Source organism: Sphaerodactylus townsendi, linkage group LG03 (genome assembly GCF_021028975.2).
Source record: "Sphaerodactylus townsendi isolate TG3544 linkage group LG03, MPM_Stown_v2.3, whole genome shotgun sequence".
Taxonomy (NCBI): domain Eukaryota; kingdom Metazoa; phylum Chordata; class Lepidosauria; order Squamata; family Sphaerodactylidae; genus Sphaerodactylus; species Sphaerodactylus townsendi.
Window position 1 is genome coordinate 7,284,004 of NC_059427.1, and position 22,479 is coordinate 7,306,482.

General features: G+C 45.4%; 2 protein-coding genes across 21 annotated transcripts in view; one reads left to right on the forward strand and one right to left on the reverse strand.

Moving 5' to 3' along the window:
* LOC125428708 (zinc finger protein OZF-like) overlaps window positions 1-22,131 on the reverse strand; it is a 31,002-nt gene extending 8,871 nt beyond the window's left edge. For 2 of the 12 annotated variants that reach the window (XM_048489273.1, XM_048489268.1), the window contains exon 1: window positions 1,718-1,815. The gene's annotated coding sequence lies outside the window, so the exon portion shown is untranslated. Of the gene's footprint in view, window positions 1-554; window positions 902-1,717; window positions 1,843-20,852; window positions 20,951-22,018 lie in introns of those variants that run through there. The other 10 variants (XM_048489275.1, XM_048489271.1, XM_048489272.1 and 7 more) reach the window with 9 other exon arrangements.
* Window positions 1-22,479, forward strand: part of LOC125428526 (zinc finger protein 420-like) — an 815,993-nt gene that overhangs the window by 614,321 nt on the left and 179,193 nt on the right. The window lies entirely within an intron of this gene.

Consider the following 22,479-nt stretch of genomic DNA (forward strand, 5'->3'; position numbering starts at 1 on the left):
CTGAAAAGAAGAAGAGTTGGATTTATATCCCCCCTTTCTCTCCTAGAGGAGACTCATCCCTGTAGTGGCATGCAAAGCATTTAGCACAGTGCCATGCAATTCCCTTTGCAGAAAAGCCCTGTTGAACCATTCAGTTTCGTATAGCTTATGGAAAGCCAGGACAGCAGGGGTCTGCCCGCTAACCTCTGGCAGGTCATTCCAAGTGGAAGCCACAATGTACAAGCTACATGATGCAGTTACCGAATTAGGCTTAGCATGTAAAACACTATCAAGTCACAACTGCTTCATGGGCACTCCAGCCAGGGGATTTCAAAGGAATTGAGATGCACAGAGGGTTAGTAACGTAGTTTTCTAGAAAGGCTGCCAGAGTTCCATGAAGCATTCTTCCATGTAAACTCTGATCCCACTTGGCTCCCCATGTCTGGTAGGAATGGGCTACACATGGTTACTTCCCTGCCAGTCGGGAGATATGCTGCCTCTGGCGGTGGAGGCTCCTTTTACTTCCTGTAGCCAGAAGTCAGTGATAATACCTGCTTTCCCAGAATCAAACTAACCCTTCTTAAGCTGTCTGTGCTTTCAGCCATCAATACTTTCCTTTTCCTTTGTTTTTCTTCTTCTTCTTCATTTTTTAAATGTTCCACCTGTGATCTAGGTGCTAAAAAGAAATGGCGCAACCCACAGGATATTTTGAAAACGGTTGGTTAAAGAACAAAGCGCCTCTATTGTGGTGCCCGGATATTTTGGAAAAGATTGATAAAAGGGGCCAAGCACCTTACAAACCATGGTGCTTCCTTCTCACCGGAGCCGCAAGTTCGAGCCAATCGCTTGCAGCAGTGGCGTAGGAGGTTAAGAGCTCGTGTATCTAATCTGGAGGAACCGGGTTTGATTCCCAGCTCTGCCGCCTGAGCTGTGGAGGCTTACCTGGGGAATTCAGATTAGCCTGCGCACTCCCACACACGCCAGCTGGGTGACCTGGGGCTAGTCACAGCTTCTCGGAGCTCTCTCAGCCCCACCCACCTCACAGGGTGTTTGTTGTGAGGGGGGGAAGGGCAAGGAGATTGTCAGCCCCGTTGAGTCTCCTGCAGGAGAGAAAGGGGGGATAGAAAGCCAAACTCTTCTTCTTCTTCTTGCCGCACTTGGAGAGGCCTTTGGAGAAGCGACCCAGGCAGTCACCTCCCCCTCTCCCCCCAGCCAGGGAAACCCCCACTTGCGGGAGGGCTGCGCTGGCCAGGATCGCGGGGGGGGGGGGTCGCGCTGGTGCCCGGGCTATGCAAGCCGCCTCCCCCCAGCCCCTTGGAGCACCCTGACAAGTCGCGACGCCGGTCGCCCAAAGGCTGGGCCACTGGCTACCCGTCCCCACTGGAGCTCGTGAAGGCCGGGCGCTCTTGGGCCGGAGGCAGCCTGCGAGCCCAACCGTCTCCCATTCGACCCCTCCAGCCTGGGGATCCCCCACCCGTGGGCGGGCTGCGGTAGCTGGGAGGTCTGCATCGACCGAGGGGTTGCGCCGGCGCCCAGGCTGGGCTCTGCCGCGCGGGCCATCTCCCCCGAGTCCCAGCCGGGTTGCGCGGCGGCCTAGAAGTTCTCCTCCCCCAGCCGCTCTGAAGCCCGAGTGGCCGCCGGACGGCCGCTCCGAGGGGGTGGCCTGAAGCCGCGTCTCCCCCCCTCGTCGGGGAAATCCCTCCCGCAGGAGGGCCGCTCCGAGCCCTGAAGGTCTTACCCAGCTCGTCCAAACTTGTAGGGCTCTGCTGAGCAAAGGGAGTCAAGGCCTGGTCGAAGCCTCATAACGCTCCTAACCGCCAATCCTGCAGACGTCATAATGCTGCGCTGGCGTTATGATGTTGCTGCCCATAATGGGCATGGCCGCCGACTGCCTTCCGCCCTTTTAAAGGCAGGCACAGAGGGGGGGGGGTCTCTTTTCAGTACCCTTGCCGGGCAGCAAGGGCAGCCCCTGGTAATTCAGGGCTTCTCTTTTTTTTTTTTTTAAATATTTTTATTGATATTTCGGAATTATTACAAATTTATAATGTATACTTTATATACATCCTCCATATCTTTTTTCCCCCTTTTTCCCCTCCCCCTCCTTCTTCTTCTCTTCTTTAGATGCGCAGCAGCAGGTCCATTCTTTTCAATCTTCTTGTCCATTTTTCTTCTGTAATTCCAATTTCGTTTAGCCAGTCTTTGAATTCCATCCAAATCTCCCTCATATTGTCCTTTTTTGTTTTCTTGCCATATTTGATTTCTTGACATTATTATTAGAAGAATTTCCTGGTGTATTTGCTCCCATATATATTCCAACCATTTTCTGCATTGTCCAGATTTTTTTGTCCTTCCCACCCCAATGCTTTATTACTGCATGGAGCGGCTCTGATCAGTGAATCACGAAGAGGTTTTCTTTTTCTTTGTTCTATTATAATATAATCCACTATACCTATAAATAGAAGTAAATCTATATTTATCTTTATTCTTACCTTTACATATTTTTTTCTATGTATTTTATCACATTTTCCCACATATTTTTTACTTCTATACATTCTAGCCACATATGGGTATATGCTGCATTTTTTATCCTCCCACAATGGTACCAAGCATTTGGGACTGAGTCCACTTATCATATATGCCAGAAACTGTTTTGATTGTTCTATACCATTTTAATATTAATTTCTTCTCCTAGTTCTGCATATTTATCTAGTACTTATTTTATTTATATTGTCTATAGTCCTTTTAATATAAGCTCTATGTCTTCACTCCATCTTGTTGCCATTTTCCATTATGATTCTTATCATAGAAATCCTTGATCTTCTATCATGTTTTGTATAAAACACCTAAGATTTGTCCTTTCTTTTTTCCTCGCCTTATATTTTTATACAACTTTTCATTATACACTCTTTACTCCCTCATAGGCTTTTGTCTTCCATATTCCTCTTAATAGTAACCAGTTTTCTTTACCTCCCTTTTCTCTAAGAAATTTGGAAGCCGATACATTAATTCTCCCTCTTTTCATTGTACAGATTGTGCTTTTACGCTTGTATATTCGCTTGTCTATGTAGAGATCTTATTGCTTGTTGTGTTCCTTCCTGTCCAACCATGCTCCATGAGTGAAGTTGCATCCCAGTAACCACAGGCATCCCGTTTCCCTTCCATTTCTCCCAGATTTCCATTGACTGCCGCTCACCAGGGCGCTTAATTTTTTGTCTTTCCTTTTGAACAAACTTGAATATATTCCAAAGCTACCCGTGTTTCGAATTTATTTCATTTTCGAACTTCATCCATCTGTCTCTTTTTTATCTATTTGAATTCCCATCAAACTTTTGTTATTTGAAATGCCTGCGGTAGTATTCCTGTAATTTTTTGGGGAGCCCCAGCCCGTGGTTTCAACACGCTTCCTTCACCTTGAACCCATTACTCCTGGTTCTAGTCTCTGGAGCAGCAGGAAACAAGCTTGCACTCTTCACCAAACATACCCAGCTCCCTAAGTCTCTCCTCATAGGGCATGGATTCCAGACCTTTTACCATTTTGGTTGCCCTCCTCTGGACCCGTTCCAGCTTGTCAATATTCTTCTTGCAGTGCCCAAAACTGTACACAATATTCCAGGTGAGGTCTAATCAAGGCAGAATAGAGAGGTACGATTACATCCCTCGATTCAGACACTATACTCCTATTGATACAGCCCAGAATTGCATTGGTTTTCTTGGCTGCCACATCACACTGCTGATTCATGTTCAGTTTGTGGTCGTCTAAGACTCTCAGAACCTTTTCGCATGCAGTGTTGTCAAGCCAGGTGTCACCCATCCTGCATGTGTGCATTTCATTTTTTTTTTTCCTGTTATTGGTCTTTCACGTTGATCTCTGTTGAAATTCATTTTATGTGGTTGTTGTGGGCTTTCCGGGCTGTGTGGCCGTGGTCTGGTAGATCTTGTTCCTATTGTTTTGCCCTGCATCTGTGGCTGGCATCTTCACATGGAGGTGTTGTTTTTTTAATCTACACCGGAATTTACAATGAACAAGTAGCAAATCTATGCTATGAAATTCAAATAAGGAAAATAAGAATAATAGATATATGTTTTTTACTTGATATGTTATGATGATATAGATGCATTTCATGAACTAGATCACTGAATATTTGTTTACGACACTAGCAGGAAGTCCTTTATGTATTATTATTGATATTATTGTATATACATTTTTCTATTTTTCAATTTTTTCTTTTCTCCTATCCTGACACCTTGTTTATACCCCCTCCCTACGTTTTTCCTTCCTTAACAACTTATTTTGTATTCTATATGTAAAGTGTATGTTGTTTATTTGGAAATTGATAAATAAATTGATAAAGTGTGCAAAAAATAAAATAAAATAAAGCCAGCTCACTTTGTGCAATCAGAAGCAGGTCTAATCGGAATCCTCCTGGGGTCATTATTTAGGGTGGTTCAGACAAGAACATTGCAAAGAGCTCCAAAAGGATCTCTCCAAAGGGATACAGTCTGCAGCACTGAAAGAGATAGGCCCTTTCTGCATGGGCCATTTACGGTGCCCTGGGGATGGCAAAATGCGCGTCCCAAGGAATGGCGTGGGTCCATACTGGCTTGGCTCTGAAAAGCGCCCAGCAGTGCGACCTGGCTCCCCCCTCCCCTTCCCCCCAGGAAAAAGGCGGGATCAGGTGGCATGCCGAGGCTTCAAAACCTCCCTCACTGGAGGGAGGTTTTGAGCTGCTTTATTCAGGCGTGAACAAGCGGCTTGCAAGCGGCACCGCCGAGAATCGCTTGTTCAAATCCCCTCCCACTCACCTGCATTAAAGCCTTAGGTAGCCCTGCTGTGTCCACTCCACAAGAATCCCTCCCTGGCTGATCTCCGACCCTGGAGGTCCCGGGAACTGGCGTGAAGCAGCCCTTAGAACCAACTGGCGGCTTTTAGCGGGCGACTCCGTCTTGAGCCGCCCTCTCTTCGCCCGACCTCACCGGGGCAGCTTGCGTACTCCCGTCTTGACGGCCCCACCCTCCACCCGGCAGAATTCCTGCCCGATTGCAGAAGACGCCCTGCAAATGGCCCGTCGCTGAGGAGAGGATGCCACTAAACACGAAATTTCCAACTGTTTGCTAGAAGAAAGAAGAGTTTGGATTTATATCCCCAACTTCTCTCCTGTAGAAGGCAGAATAAAGCAGTGGGGGGGGAAGAGAGGGAAAGTAGGCTCTTTTCAGCGGCGGTGATTTGTCTGCAAAATTGGGGCGGAGGCCCAGAAAAGGGTTTCATATCAGCCGAAGATCTACAACAGCCGGATCCTGGGAAGGTTTACTCTACAAAATTAAGGTGGGGGGATAAACACAACTCTTGGAAGAAGAGAATTTGGCTGTTTGCATCTTTGAGGTGAGGGCGGGATTGAAAGTCTTAAAATCTTTGCTGCCTTGGCTGACCCCCCGGTAAATCCCTCAGCCATGGAAGCGTTACAAAATTGCCACCTGGCGAATTGAGAATCACGTAAAGGAGGAATTCATTCCGCGGCGCTGATTGGCTGCTTAACATAATATGCATTTTTTTGGGTTGTGTGCTTCTCGATTTTAAAGCGGCATGGTGTTTGCCCACAGGGAGTTCACTGCTACTCCTCCCTGTCTGAGAAGCTCCTCTTCATCCCAACGGCCCTGCTCTGATCTCTTTTTGGGGCAAGGGTGGCGAAAATATGGCTCAGAACCAAATACATTGTTGTGAGATACCAGAATGTAAAACCAGACAAATGGTAGTGCCAGATCAAAACTATTACTGCGCTTTTAAATGTGGAAAGTGAGATTAATCTAGAAGCTGAGGCATGTTTACTAAAACTGTACACCTGAATTGAAGTTTGAGAAGAAAGGACTGTTACCATTGTTAGCAGAATCCTGTTACCATTGTTTAAGAAGAGAGGCGTGGAGGACAGCAGTGGGCCAGAAAGAAGAGCTGAGAAGAACTGTGCCAAGGGCTGAGAAGCTCTGATTTTCTGTACAGAGGGCTTTTCTCAAGTACATCTTTTTAAACAGTGTATTTTAAACAGGGGTTTCTCTTTTTCTCCCTTGTCCTAGGGCTTGCTGATTGGGGTAGGAAGCTGCTAAAGGGGTGGGAGCTTCTCACATTTTATACAGTAAATCTTTTCAGTTAGTGCTGGAAGGAGGTGGGGGAGCTTCTCATTTTCTAAATCTTGTGGACAGTTAGTCTCCTGCCAGAACCAGCAGAGAAGAGGCACTGAAGAGAACAGCAGTGGGCCAGAAAGGAGGCTGAGAAGTGTGCCAGAAAAGGGCTGAGAGAGCTCTGATTTTTTTTTTTCTGTACAGAAGGGAGCTTTTTCTCCAAAGCCACATCTTTTAAACAGATGTATTGTTAAACAGGGGTTTCTCTTTTTCTCCTTGTCTAAGGGAGCTGCTGATTGGTGGAGGCTGCTAAAGGGGTGGGGAGCTTCTCACATTTGTAAATCTTTTTTTTTCAGTTAGTGCTTGCTGAAGAGTTGGGGCTTCTCACATTTTTAAATCTTGTCCAGTTAGTCTCTGGAACCAACCCAGAGAGAGGAGCACTAAGGAGAACAGCAGTGGGCCAGAAAAGGGCTGAGGGTGTAGCTGAAAGAAGGGCTGAGAAGCTCTGATTTTTTTTTACTGAGGACTTTTCTCAAAGCCACATCTTTTTAAACAGTGTATTTTCCCAAAGCAGGGGGTTTCTAACTTTTTCTCCACTTTTGTCCATTACCAAGGGCTGCTGATTGGTGGAGGCTGCTAAAGGGGGTGGGAGCTTCTGCACATTTGTAAGAAATCTTTCAGTTGAGGTGCTTTGAAGGGTGGGAGCTTCCTCACATTTTTTAAATCTTGTCAGTTCAGTCTCTCTGGAACCAGCAGAGAAGAGAAGGCAGTGGAGGGACAACAGTGGGCAGAAAGGGCGAAGTTATTACCAGAAAGGAGCTGGGGAGCTCCTGGTGATTTTTCTTTACAGAGGGCTTTTCTCAAAGCCACATCTTTTTAAACAGTGTATTTTTAAACAGGAGGGTTCTCTTTTTCTCTCCTTGTCCTAGGGAGACTGCTGATTGGTGGGAGGCTGCTAAAGGGGTGGGAGCTTCTCACATTTGTAAATCTTTTCAGTTAGTGCTGAAGGTGCAGGGCCCTATCTCACATTTTAAATCTTGTCAGTTAGTCTCTCTGGAACCAGCAGAGAAAGAGAGGAGCACTTTCAGAGAACAGCAGTGGAGCCAGAAAGGTGTTTTACTAAATAGGGAACATCATTTTGGTAGGATAGTAGAAGGTATGAGAAACCTTATAGAGGAGGCACTAAAGGTTAAAATCAATATTTGAATATCTAAACAAAATTAGATATGAAGGCAAGGGAAGCCAGCAGGGGGGAGGGGCTTTCCAGTGTTTTGCACTGAAGGTGTCACATGTATGAGCTATCTGCCACTAGGGCAGAGAGTCATGGGTGTGCCCTGTGGCACCTGAAATGAGGCTCCTGGCACTCAAGGAGCGTGTGCGTTCTCTTGTGAGAAGCCAAGGTAGGCAGAACCTGGGAGAAGCTGAAGAGAGGCAGAGAGGGTGACGAAGGCGAGGGCTTTCCGGGGACCTAGCAGCGAGGGTCCACACACCCAAGAGTGACTTTATCTCTTCAGTATGGAAGTCATGGAGAATGAGAGTCCTGTAAGGCTTGATGGGAAGGGTGCCAGTCACCCAGGGAGTGGTGTGAAGAATGCTCCCTTAGATGGGACCTTTCCTTAGCTGGTGGTCCAAGAATATCCTCTCGCACTTCCAGAGACCTACCCACCGGGGAGGTGGGAAGCCACTTGTAGTGGTGATTCGATCATTAGGAATATATAGAGTTGGAGTTTGTGACAGGCAAGTGATGGAACCCGCATGGTGGCTTACTGCCTGGATGCGAGGAATTCTTGAGATAATCCAGCAGCTGCAAATCTAGAATAGGCTGTTAGACAGTTGCTGGGGTTACAAAGAGTCAGCAGTTGTGGCTAGATTACATTGAGGTACCAATGACATTGGGAAATGTAGCCGGGGAGGTTCTGGAGAAGCTAAAATTTGAGGCTGCCTGGGAAAAAGGTTCAAAATCCAGAACCCCAAGGTGTAGCATTCTCTGAAATGCTACCTGTTCCATGGCAGGCTTAGGCGAGCTAAGGCAAACAGAGAGATACAGGGACTCAATCGTGGATGAGAGGTGGTGTAGGCCGGGGAGGGTTTCCCAGCTTTGTCCAGGGAACTGGGGAGACGCCTTTTGGGATAAAGGCAGGCCTGTATTATACCAAAGGGCCGAGGCTTCATCTTAACAGCTTAAAGAGGAACCTTCTTAGAGCTGCTGGAAACTCAGCGTTAAAAAGGTGGCAGAACAGCTTTTAGAAAAGCTGATCCTTGAGGGAAAGCGACAGAAGAACTGGGAAGTGACTTTCCAGGTTCCGGAATACAGAGTCCATGGGGATGCAGGGAACAGAGGGAGGTTTTGCTTACAAAATCCAACCACATACAAGGAGGCATAGCAATGTGATAAGTGATGAGTGTCTACAAAAGGCTAGAAAGGGCAAAACACATAAATCCCCAGGTTAGGGACAGAACCAGAGTATAGCGCAAGTTAATCTCTAATGCTAATAGTAGAAGCTGACCTCGACTCTAAAATGGGAGCTAGGAGTACAGAAGTTTTTTGAAGGAGGACATTGATGTAGTTGGGTATCACAGGGGAACATGGTGGAATAGGGAGGAACGCAATTGGGATGCTGTTATCCCAGGTTACCAGGCTCTTGGCAGGAAGGATAGGACAGGAAAGGTATTGGGGGTGGGGTGTGGCCCTCTACATCAAAGGCATAATGTCACATAAAATAGACAATGCAGGGAGCTGATTCCTCTACAGAGAAGCACTGTGGATATCAATACCAGGAGGTGGAAGCATGTAGTTTAACAGTAGGAATATATTATCGATCCCCTGACCAAAGTGCACAAGAGGATTCTGTGAGATGGAAAAAAAAGAAATTTAGAGAGAGGCCAACAAAGCAAAAATAATGTCATTGGTAATGAGTGATTTTTAACTATCCCCACATACAACTGGAAAATGCATGTTCGAGGCCTCATAGTAAGGAGAGAACATTCCTGGATATGCTTAAATGACTGTGGCTTAGAGCAGATGGTTGTGGAAGACTCAGCCAGGGGAGAGAGGTGATCCTAGATCTGGTGATTCTATGGTGGGACCCAGGACCTGGTGGCGAGGGAAGTCAGTGTTGTTGAGCCTATTAAGGGAACAGCGACCACTGAAATGCTGTCAGATTCAGTATCTCTGCATCTGCGAACAAGTGACAACTACTAGCCATGTAGTTACATTGCCTTCAAGAAGGGAAATTTCTCAAAAGAGATGAAAGGGAGGATAGTCGCAGGGGAAGCTGAAAGGGAAAATCAAGAGAGTCATCAAAAAAATGTCCAAAGGTGCTTGGAGGTTATTTAAAAAACACCACAGTCTTAAAAGCTCAGCTGGAATGTGTTCCTTAGGTTAGGAAAGGCAGCGCCAGTCAAAAGCCACCATGGTGGTTAACAATAAGGGAGGTTAGAGGAATTAATTATTAGGAAAAAAAAAGATGTCTTTTTTTAGAAATGGAAGTCCAACTTAACTGATGAAGAAGAATACCAGAGAGAACACAAATGGTGGCAAAGAGAAGCCAAGTTAGTAGCTGTAAGGGGAGGCAAAAGGATTATGAGGAGCATGGCTGCGAACATCAAAATTAGCAACAAACAGTTCTTCAAAGCTACATCAAAAAAGCGCAGGAAGCCAGCTAGGGAAGCTGACAGAGCCCGTTAGAACTGATAGAAGGAACAAAAGGTGTGCTAAAAGATGACAGGGAGATTGCAGAGAGACTGAATGAATTCTTTTGCATCTGTCTTCACTCCAAGAGGAGGTGAGGAAAATTCCTGCACCTGGAACCAAGCTGTATGGAGGAGTGAGATCAGGTGAACTAGCTTGAAGATAGTGGTAGACAACCGGAAGAGAAGTTCTGGCAGCCATTGATAAACTAAATGCTACCAAAATCCCTGGCCCAGATTGCATTCATCCAAAGAGTTCTTCTTAAAAGAGCTCAAGCATGGGAAATTGCACAGATGTTCTCCACATTAATATGCAACTTTATCCCTGAAAATCAGGCTCCATCCCTGAAGACTGGAAGATGGCCAATGTCACACCAATCTTTAAGAAAGGGGTCTGGGGACCCGGAAATTACAGAGGCAGTCAGTTTACGACATCTGTTCCTGGTAAATTAGTAGAATCTATCATTAAAGATAAGCAATTATTTATTAAACATGTAGAAAAGCAAGACCTGCTGAGGAAGAGTGCAGCATGGCTTCTTGTAGAGCAAGTCCTGTCTTGAAACTTACACAAGAGTTCTTTGAGGGTGTAAACAGACATGTGGATAAGGGGAACCAGTGGACATTGTCTGCTTAGTTTCCAAAAGGCTTTTGACAAAGTTCCTCACCAGAGACTGTTGAGAAAACTGAGGCAATGAAGGGAATAAGAGGGAAGTCCTCTCCCTATGGATTAAAACTGGTTGAGGAACAGGAAACAAAGAGGTGGAGTATAAATGGGAAGTTCTCACAATGAGAGAGATGTAGGGAGTGGTGTCCCCAAGGATCGTTTTGGGACCAGTGCTCTTTAACTTATTCATAAATGACCTGGAAGTAGGGGTGGGTAGTGTGGTGGCTAAGTTTGCAGATGATACCAAATTATGTAGAAGGGTGGTAAGAACCATCAAAGGATTGCTGAAAGAGCTCCAAGTGGACCTTTGATAGAATTAGGTGAGTGGGCTAAGAAATGGCAAATGCAGTTCAGTGCGTAGCTAAATGTAGAGAGTGATGCACATAGGGGCAAAAAATCCAAACTTCACATACACGCTACAGGGGTCGAGATGCTATCAGTCACAGACCAGGAAAGGGATTTGGGTGTCTTAGTTGATAGAAGTTCCGTAAGAATGTCAACTCAATGCATGTAACAGCCAGTGAAAAGGCAAACTCTATGCTGGGGATAATTAGGAAAGGAGTTGATAATAAAACTGCAAGGATTGTCATGCCCTTATATAAAAGCAGTGAATGCGGCCGACCTTGGAGTACTGTGTTCAGTTCTGAGTAAAAGCCCATATCTCAAAAAGGATATGAGACCTAAGAGATATAGAAAAAAAGTGCAAGAGAAGGGCCTTGAGGATGATTGGAAGAGGTTGGACAAGCACCTTCCTTATGAGGAGAGGCTGCCAGCGTTTGGCCAGACTCTTTAGTTCTGGAGAGAAAGGCGTCTGAGGGGGATATGATTGAAGAAACCTATAAAATTTATGCATGGGGTAGAATTTAGAAATGTTGAGGCAGAGTGAGAATTTTTTCTCTACTTTCTCACAATACACTAGAACCAGGGGCAGCATACATTTTAAGAAAATGCTGCCGGGAAGAAGTGGGGACTGTAAAAGGAAACACTTCTTCACGCGAAATTCCGGTGATTGGTGTTTGGAATATGCTGCCACAGGAGGTGGTGATGGCCACTAACCTGGATAGCTTTAAAAGGGGCTTGGACAGATTGCTATGGAGAGGAGAAGTCAATCTATGACTACCAATCTTGATCCTCCTTGATCTCAAGATTGCAAATGCCTTAGACCAGACAGTGCTTTCGAGGAGCAGGAGCAGCAGCAGAAGCTGGCCATTGCTTTCACCTCACTGCATGTGGCTCCCAAAGGCACCTTGTTAGAGCCACTGCGAAAGTAGCAGAATGCTGGACTAGATGGACTCTGGTCACGATCCAGCAGGCTAGGTTCTTATCTGTTCTTATGTTCTTAATTGTGAAAATAAATGGAGTGGGTATTGTATATGTAAAAGAGATAAAAATTAGTCTACAGCACTAATTGCTTGTAGTTTGAGAAAACCTATGTTAACTTTTAGAAGTGATCACAGTATCCCATTTCTCCTCAGTGCTCACAGACTGTCTGGGCAGCCGATCTACTCTAGAATCTTTCCTGGTCTATGTGATGTTAAGGTTGACTGGGCAATAATTGTTTTAAGTCCTCTTTTTTCCCCTTCTTGAAGATGGGGACATTATTAGCCCTACTTCAAGTCAGCTGACACTTTGCCTGTCATTCTTCAAGGTGTTCTCAGAGCCCATTATAGCAAGTGGTTCTGAGATTACTTCTGCCAGTGCTTTGTAATACCCTGGGTTCACTTCAGGCCCTGGAGATTTACATTCATTTAAAAGTTGCCAGAGTATTCCTCTACTACCTGGAATCCGCCTACTGTATATTATGTGTTCTATTTCCCTCTGGTTGAGCATTGTTTTCCCTTTTTGGGAAAAGGATGAGGCAAACAAGAGTGTTGAGCAGTTCTGCCCCTTCTTTCCCTTTGTGGACCATGAATGAGATTACATCAATAGCAAGGCAATTGTTTTGCAGAACTTAACTTCCAACAAATATTAGGATAGTTGAGAATCTCCCAATTACTATGACTTCTCTCACGCTTTTGAGAAGTTTTGCTATCTGTTCTAGGAAGGCATCACTCTGAAACTCAAGCTCGGTTTAAAGCCCTCTTGATCAGGTCTCTGAACCCTCCTAGCACCAAATAATTCCTATCTACAGCTGTGGGGTTGCAACCCATTCCTTTACTTAATAGTTCCATCTTCATGAAATCACACAACATGGTCCAGCCAAGACAATGTTCCTGGGCCAGCACCACCTGTGAACCCAGTTGTTCCAACCTCAAAGCGGCACTGTCTTCTTTTCCCTCCCAGTGGCTGCACTCCAGAATCCCTTCCTAACTTCTCTTAAGCATAATGGACCACTAATCAATTGCTGGGGTCACTTGAAGGGATGAGCCACCTCTACAAGCTGTTCAAAGGTGACACTGGCAGGGGAAGTGAAAGAAGACTAAGGAGGAAGGGAGAGGATAGAAAGCTGCTGGAAAAACAATAAGATTAACTTTATCAGACAGAGAGCTTTTGTGAGCTGATCTAAATGATATTAAAACAATCAACAATTACTTTTAAACAAAACAGTTAAGTCAAAGCACATAATAAATTAACTTATGTGGTTAGTAGGACACTGATTGGTATTTCAAATAAATTCAATGTAATACGATAAAGAAAACACGCGAGGATCCAATTACTCCAACTTAGGTACACAATGGTTGTCAAAAGAGTGAGGAATCACAAAAAAATAGAGATCCTCAAAAGCTTGCGTTAGAGTTTTGTGAATTTCCCCTCCATAGAAGTAATCTCACATGGGCAGGGGTGCAGGCAATCAAAGAGGAAGCTGGTTGCTGATGCAAAAAAATTCATGAAGGCTAGTGAGTGTGAGGGTGGAGGCAAGCAATGTCCCCCTAACACTGGCTGCTTCCTAAGAAGAATGCAGAAGTCGGTTGCAAAAAAAAAAAATGCAAGAGCAAATTGATATCTAAATGCTGGTTTTCGAAGCAGGGAAAAGGGTTTAGCTTTTGGTGATGCTGCTTGGAGTTTCCAGCCAGAAGGGTGAGGGATAAATTCTCTAAAGATGCCAGTCCTTGGTCAAGCTTGCCTTATGGCACTCTTACCAGGAGGAGGATCCAGCTGGTTCAATAGGATGGTATCTGAAAACCACTCACCTCTGAACAGAGTCTCTTAGATGTTGTTGAAGGATGCTTCTCCTTGGCTGAATCTCTCTTTCCGCATTCTCAACACTCAAAATATTTCTCTCCTGTGTGGGTTATTCTTTCATGCAGTTTAAGATTGCCCTCTCCTTGACTGAATCTCTTTCCACACTTTGAGCACTCAAAAGGTTCTCGTTTGTGTGGGTTCTTTGATGCAGATTCTTAAGATTGCTTCGATCTGACTGAATCTCTTTCACACACCTTGAGGCATTCAAAAAGGTTTCTCTCCTGTGTGGGTTCTTAAATGCTTCTTTTGAAGTGGCTCTAACTGCATTACTGAATTTCTTGTCACACTCTGAGCACTCAAAGGTTTCTCTCACTATTGTGGGTTCTTTCATGCAGTTTAAGATTGCCTCTCCTGACTGAATCTCTTTTTTCCACACTTTGAGCACTCAAAAAAAAGGTTTCTGTCTGTGTGGATTCTCTTCTGATGCAGTTTAAGATTGCCTCTCTGACTTCAGATCTCTTCCCACACTCCTGAGCACTCAAAAGGTTTCTCTCTGTGTGTGGGTTCTTTGATGGCAGTTGAAGATTTCCACGGTGAGTGAATCACCCCCTTCTTCCCACAATCTGAGCACTCAAAAGGTTTCTCCCCTGTGTGAGTGCCTTTTGATGGTGATTATACAAGGCTGCCACTCTGATGACTGAATCTCTTCTCCACCACTCTTAGAACATTCCTAAAAAAAGATTTTTCTCCTGTGTGGGTCTTCTTTTGATGCAGTTGAAGAAGGCCACTTTCCTGAGTAAATCTCTTTTTCCACCACACTAGAGCACTCTTCAAAAAAGATTTCTCTCCCCTTTGTCTGTGTTCTTCTTAGTTGTTTGTTGAAGATGAACACTGGCTATTGAGAGTCTCTTTCCACATTTCTGTGCTTTCCTATCAGAGTATTTTCCCCACTTTTAAAACAGATTAATGTCTTCCCACCTAAATCGGTGGGGAACTCTTGTCGATTGAACAAGGTCTGAATTCCTCTTCTGGAGAATCTTCTTGCCACAGTCTGAGCAGCAATACAGCTTCTCTGCAATATGGATTCTTTGGAAAAGTCTAATGAGTTCTTTTCTCCACAAAGGAAGCTCTTTTCCACATTGGAAGCAATTATGGAACTTTCGCAAAATCAATATCATATTGAGTGTGATCCTAGAGAAATTCAATGTGTAGTCATATCCTTTGTATGTTTCCTTAGCCATGTGAATTATCATTTCTATGGAAATCCCATCCTTGGCATGGGAATGCTGGGTTTGGATCCTGATCTGTTCTGCATGACTTCCTCCTCCTGCCTCTCTGGTTCATCATGAACCCTGAAGTTAAAAGCCAGCCTTCTGTTCCTTATCTCTTTCCGAGTAGAGAACCTCTGAAGTCCCCAACAGTCTCTTTCCATATCTTCTGCTAGAATAAAGCTCTGGGTTTCAATCCTGATAAATTTAATCCTCTCAGTCCAAGCGCATTTGTATGCTTCCTCCTGCCATATCAATTACACCTGGGAAATCCCATACTTGGAAAGGAATGGTGGTTTTGTTTGTCTTCTTTTCTATGACCTTTCTCCTGCCTTTCTGGTCTCTTGATCCATGAACCTGTGGATTTGAAGTTGAAATTTTTGTTCCTTGTCTCTCTTCAGTGAGAACTCCTGGAATTTCCCAACTATGTCCTGCTAATGTTTTGCTTTCTGGAATAAAGAGAGAATTCCAATCAATATTAGATTGCACGGAGAAAAGTCACAATCAGGCACACTTGATCGATGGGTGTACATCTCTGTTCTCCATCGACAAGGGGCTTCTCTCCTCCCTTCCACTTCCAACTTGAACTGCTGGTCACATCATTTCCCCTGACCAGGCTAGTCTCCATTCCTTATTCTGACTATCGTTCCTTTCCTAAGCTCTCAATGAACTCTTTTAAGGGGAAAAATGAAACCAAATGAAATCCCCCACTCCTTCATGCAAAAAATGCTTCTGTCTACAGGCCTTTTGATTAAATACTAGAACTGATCATGACACACTAGCCCTGTGACTGCAGCACAATGAAAGTTTCCATCACAATTGTGATGATAAGTCATGAGAAGCTAGTTCTGAAGGCATCGCAGTAAAATATAGGTTTTCTGGGCAGCATCGCGCACCTTGTCCAGTGAACTCCTATATTTCAATGATCACCTGCAGTGGCCACCTTGCTAACTGCGTGATGCCGCCTTCCCTTTTTTTTGCGCTTTGATTGAGGAAGTTAAAACTGGTCTCAACATGCGGCAGCCGCATACTGCTCACAGGAAGTTTCTTCAGAGAGCTACATCCACGCCTGTGTTCGCGGCTACAGCTGCATTGGCTCGGTTGAAAGTCGAATCATCTTCAAGGTGTGGGTTTTGACTCTTTAAAGGCTTTGCGCTTTGCTCTGGGACCCTGCGTACCTTCCGGGACTGCATCACCCCATATGTGCTTCGGCCTCTGCGCTCTGCAGGGGCCAACTTACTGGTAAGCCCCGGCCCCTCATATGATCTGACTGTAGCTTCCGCAGCTGGGCCAGGACCTTTCGGCACCAGGTTCTGACCTGGTGGTGGAACACCCTTCCTCCAGCTGTCGGGCCCTGCCGGGACTCTGGTGAGAATTCCGCCAGACCTGTAAGACTGTGTTGTTCCACCCGAGACGCTTTGGAGTGTCCATAGCTGCTGACATGGTGCCCCTGCTGCCCTGCCCTAAGGGCAGTTACATCAGAAGATCCCCGTCATGGGGGGTCCTGCCATCCTTCCCATGGGGAGTAAGGTTTTACTAGAATTGGGGGGTCGGCCTTTTATTATGTATTATGGTTTTGCTGTTTTATGAGTTTTAAGCTATTTTTTTATGGGATGGATTTCCTATGTGTTCTATGTTTGGTACGAATCAGCTTCCTGTTGATGTTGTAGTGAATGTTGTTCAGCCGCCGAATTCTCTGGGATCGGGGCGGTATACAAATTAATTAAATAAATAAATAAATATAATAATAATAATAATAATAATAATAATAATAATAATAATAATAATAATAATAATAATAATAATAATAATAATAATAATAATAATAATAATAATAGTGTGTCCCCATCATTTCCTATTCTTGAAAGGTGCCAAAGTTAGGGGCAGATGAAGTTTCAGAGGGCAGTTCTGCCTGGGAAGGGTTGATGGGTCTTCAGTCTTATTCCTCCCACACCTTTCCTGGAATTCTGACATGGTTTGGTAAACATAGCAACAAAATGACTGCTGCCACAACAGGCGAACAACCCGCAACAATTGCTCAGCTTAACTTCAGCTGTACAGTGTAGATTCTTGTGCTGTGGAGACAGCTGCATCCAAATAAATATTTGAGAAGGGAATTATGTTTTGCGATCCTGTTGAGAAACTCTCCACCCTTTTTTTTGGATTCTAGGCTTTTGTCTGTCTCCACTGACATTCCTGGCCTCTTTAGCAGAGAGATTCTTATATCAGGAAGGAAAGAAAAAGAAAGAAGAAAAATTCTTCTAGAATGACAGAAACATGGTCAAGATCCAAGCACACAATCCCAAACAATATGCATGGGGTGGATTTATAGAGTGTGTCATGATCAGCTGCTGTTTGATCCTGCCATGTTTCACCCTCCTGTGTCAGGGACCTAGGAACCTGCTTCTGTTCAGACCCTCTCGCGTTTCAGTTAAACTGCTTTCTTTTCTCAGACCAGTTATCCCAGCTTGTTAGCCATCTGTTGTTGCTGCTCTCTCAGTAGTGTGGAATGTAGTGGTTGTTTTGATGGTGAGTGGGGAAGACAGTGTCTCCTTACAGCCAATCGTGGGACTGGAGGGTACATCTGCCATTCCCTTGGGAACTGGTCAGCGGGGTGGGGTGACGGGGCGTGGGGTGGATGTGGGGGTATAATGGTGTTTACAATATTGGCTATGCTTTGTTCTGGCAATAGAAGTCTAACTGCTCATTTACTGATACTGTTTCATAATAGAGAAATCAACTGAAACCAGAGTCTTGTTATTGAACAGTCTGAGGTGCGACAAAGGGTGTGTTGTAAAGGTTGGCAACTGAGAAGTTCAAACATGTCTCCTTCCAGAGTCTCTGAGGGTCTCCCAGCTGTGTGTTGGCCTCAGGCCAGGGCAGCCTCTCTGGCTAAGCTGATGGACACAACACTGGCCTCAATTGCTCCTGGGCCAGCTGGGCAGTTTGGGTTGCTCTACCTGGCCATGCTGAATATAGCTTTTGCTGCCATCCCATCACCTCGAGGGTCTCAGCAGAATGGAACAAATTGGAGCAGACTAAAACAATGCGTATTCCTGATCAAGATTAACTGTGGCATCTGTGAAAGATACTTTCAACCATAGAAAGACCACTCCCATAGTTTCCAGCATGACTTCCCTTTGTAGAGCATTCTTTGGGGTGTGGATCCAAGGGAGAGCCCACTCTGCCCTGCAGTGAAATGCTGCACGCGACCTCCTCAAAGGAAAATGGACACTGAAAGAAAAAGCAGATTCCCTCTTCAGAGCTCGTACCAGGCAGAGACGTTGCACCTCGGAAGGGACATTCTGGGGAGGATGCAGTGATATAGAGCTTGCGTGTGGAGTAAAGGGATGAACGATGGGAGCCTTTCTCACTTGGACAGAAGAAAGGGAGACCTAGGTTGTACACCGCTCATCTCCCCTACCTGGATTGGAAGCACAGCAGCTGTTTCCATTCCTTTGCCAAATGGATGGCTCGGCAACATCTCCCCACTGCCTGCAAGGCAGAGAAAATTGGAAGAACCTAAGAACAGAAGAAAAGTCATGCTGAATCAGACCAAAAGCCCATAAAGCCCAGCAGTTTGTTAACACAGCGTCCAACCAGATGCCTCTCCTGTCTTGAGAATGGCAGGAGAGCGAGAGGAAATGATGTTGCACAACAGGTTATTGTTACATCAAGACCAAATCCCAGATGTTATTGGTTAATGCTCTGGAAAATCTAGGGTAATACTAATGGGTTTCCAGAGAGTCTGCCTTCATATTTTCACCCAGACAAGCAGCACAGCCACCCCACAAACCACCACTTAGCTCACAGTGGTGCCAGACACCTGCCTGGCATTTCTAATCCCAAGGCTGTTTCTGACTGTAACCCACCATCTGACTGTAAGTCCTTGGGAAGTGAGCCAGCATGGTGTAGGGGTTAAGAGCAGTGGACTCTGATTCTCCACTCCTCCACATGAATGGCGGACACTTGTCTAGTCAACTGGGTTTGTTTTCCCTACTCTTTGATAACCCTGCTGGGTGACCTTGAGCTACTGCATATATATATATTTATAAATATATATATAAGCCAGAGACAGTATTAAGCATCACAGACATATCCTCAATCATAGAATCATAGAGTTGGAAGAGACCGCAAGGACTATCAAGTCCAACCCCTGCAATGCAGGAACATATAATTAAAGCACTCCTGACAGATAGCCATCCAGTCCATTTAAAAACCTCCAAAGAAGGAGACTCCCCCACACTCCTAGGTAATAAATTCTGTCCGAACAGCCCTGTCTGTCAGGAAGTTTTTCCTGATGTTTAGGTCAGACTCTCTTTTCTCTTCACCTTGAACTCATTACTCCTAGTCCTAGGCTCTGGAGCAGCAGAAAACAAGCTTGCACCCTCACCAACATGACATTATCCCTTCAAATATCTAAACATGTAGCTATCATGTCGCTTACTTTAACCTTCTCTTCACCAAACATACCAATCTAGCTCCCTAAGTCTCTCCTCATGGGGCATGGATTCCAGACCTTTTATCATTTTGGTTTGCTCCTCTTCTGGACCTGTTCCAGCTTGTCAATATTCCTTTTCTCTTGCAGTGCTTAAAGGCTGTACAACATCAATATTCCAGGTGAGGAGTCTAATCAAGGCAAGAATAGAGAGGTACAATTACATCCCTCGATTCAGACACATCATACTTCCTATTGCCATACAGCCGGGAATTGCATTGGTTTTCTTGGCTGCCACACTCACACTAACTGATTCATGTTCGGTCCCAGTCCTATTAAAGGCTCTCAGATCCTTTTTTGCATGCATTTTGCTCAAGCTAGATGTCCACATCATGTAATGTGTGTGCATTTCCTCCTATCTTTATCATCTGCTACAGGTGGTATCTTAAATTTATCTCTGTTGAAAATTCATACATTCTTTTATGTATTGTTGTTGAAGGTTTCCACAGCGGACTCCACAACTGGTTGCTGTGGGCTTTCGGGCTGTGTGGCGGCGTGGTCTGGTAGGAATCTTGTTCCCTATTGTTTCACCTGCCCTGCCATCTGTGGCTGCAGCATCTTCAGAGATGTGTATCTGAGAGAAGTGAATTACAAGATCTACCAGACCACAGCTTTCACAGCAGCCCAGAAATCGGCATTTTGTTTCTTTTGGCCCTTTCATTTTGAATTCTACGACTGTCCTCTGGAATTTATAAGCTGCCTCTCCTGACTGAGGTATTTGTCATCTGCAGAATTTGGATTCTGATTCCAGGCTCTGACTGTATCATCCAGGATTGTTGATAGAAATGACTGAGTAGCGACTCGGGCCCAGGACAGAACCCTGTGGCGCACCCCACTAGTCACTTCTCTCCAAAGATGAGAAGGTGAGCGGTAGATGATGAGCACCCTTTTTTGAGTTCAAGTCAGTCAACCAGTTAGAAATCCATCTTATAGTAGCACTGTCACAGTTCCACATTTTCTACCAGCTAGCTTGAAGAAGAATATTATGCAGGGCACCTTGATAAAAGGCTTCTCTTACTAAAAATCAAGGTATGCTTGGGTCCACAACATTCCTCTCATCTATAAAGCGCGTCACTCTATCAAAAAAAGAGATCATATTAGTCTGGGATCAGGGAAGAGATCTGTGCAAGCAGCCAGCAGAGGGAGGGGCAGTGGGGCTGCTGGGATGCACTGAAGGAGGAAGTTAGGAGGGGAGGCACTTGAACCCCCAGGGAAGCTGCAGATGGGAGGAGCACCACCCAAAAAAATGCATTTTTGGCAAAGGGCAGTCAGTCGGTTTCCAGAATAATTCCTCTTCCATGTGATTCATTCCAGATTCCTTTGTAGCAGCCTCCCTTTAGAGCTTCCTTGGCTGAGAATTTATTTTCATTCATTTTTATTTGCAATATTCAGATCCCACCTCTCTGCCTGTACAAAGATCACCGAAGAAACTAATGTGTACTTGAAAACATTAAAAAAAATCACGTTTGCCACATTTCTCTCTACCTGTACTTAAAAGTGCATCGCCCCACTGACTTACTTGTGAGTAGAGCTTGGATTCAGCTAAACGACTGTTTCTTCCTCTGCATATTTGAAGCCCTCCGGTCCTCTGTCCCAATTCAGTAGCAAAGCCGCCCCACCCCTCCCGGAAAAGAGCCTGTCCTGTTTTCCGCCGCCGCTTCCCCCACCCCGCCTCTCTTGCAAACAGCTCCGTATGATTAACCGTTTCAGTGCTGCTGATAAAAATGCCTCCTGCTGTTTCTATGGCACCCAGACCTGGAGGGTGGGTGTGGAGTTCCGCCAGGCTGCCATCAGCAACACGCTGTTGGCAGCTCTTTAGGGCTACTCTGGAGTAACTCTGCACAGAGTTGCGCTCCCGGAGTATCTCATTTTGTTCAGTCAGCTCTGAGAATGACAAAGGAGCAAATTAAGGTCGACTAAAGCCAGATCACTTTGTGCAATTGTAACCGCTTTCTGTGGGTTCTGTGGGGCAATACTTGGAAGGAGTTGCAAAGAGCCAAATTTAAACAAAACAGTTTACTTCTCTTTACAATTAACATTTAACATCAACATTTAACATTACAATTCAAGGTCCTGTTAAGTTTGCATTTTCAAGTCCTTCTAGTTACAGTCTACTGATACTGCCAAGTCCAATTCTTCTTTGCAAGTGGATTGGCTCCTGAAGACTCCAAGGGCTTGGTGAACAGGATGCAACATGATGAAGGTTTCCAGGAGAACTCTCACCCATGACAACCACAAAAGAAACCCTTAACAAGGTGTTAAGGGCTTATAGAACCAAGGTCTGAGTCTGGAAGCCTTGTTCTTCTGCAAAAGAGCTCTTTCAGCCTCTCTGCTGCTCCGAGTCTCCACCCCCTTACTGGTTCAACCCATTCTGGGCATGGGGGTTACACAATCAGAAGCGGGTCTAATCGGAATCCTCCTGGGATCATTATTTAGGGCGGTTCAGACAAGAACATTGCAGAGAGCTCCAAAAGGATCTCTCCAAACTGGGATATAGTCTGCAGCACTGAAAGGGTTAAACGCAGAGAACTGTTTGCTAGAGAGGCCGAATAAGCAGTGGGGCAGGAAAGAGGAAAGGAAAGGCTCTTTTGCGAGGGGGGCGGTTGTTGCAAAATTGGGGCGGAAGGGTTTCATATCAGCGAAAGGAGAATCTACAACAGCCGGATCCCGGGAAGGTTTACTCACAAGATTTGGCTATGGTTTGCGTCTTTGAGGGTGGGGGCAGGATTGAAATCTTAAAATCTTTAGCTGCCTTGGCGGCCCCAGTAAATCCTCAGCCATGGAAGCCGTACAGAGCACCTGGCATTAATCACATGGGAGGAATCATTCACGCTGATTGGCTGCCCGACACAATATGCATTTTGGGTTGTGCTTCTCATGTTCATGTTTGCCTGGGGATTCACTGCCTCCTCCTGCCCGACTCCTCTTCATCCCATTCCCAACAGCCCTTCTGCCCCCTTCTCCTCTGCTGGCTGCTTGCACAGATCCCTTGGACGGTAGAGAAGAAATCCACGATGGAAACCCGTTCGCAGTCATTTTGTCCTGGGCTCCAGTGAACCTTGAGATTTACCCCCTAGCCCAGGGGTAGGGAACCTGCGGCTCGAAGGCATATGCGCGTATCTGCTCTGCACTGTGGCTCCACGAGC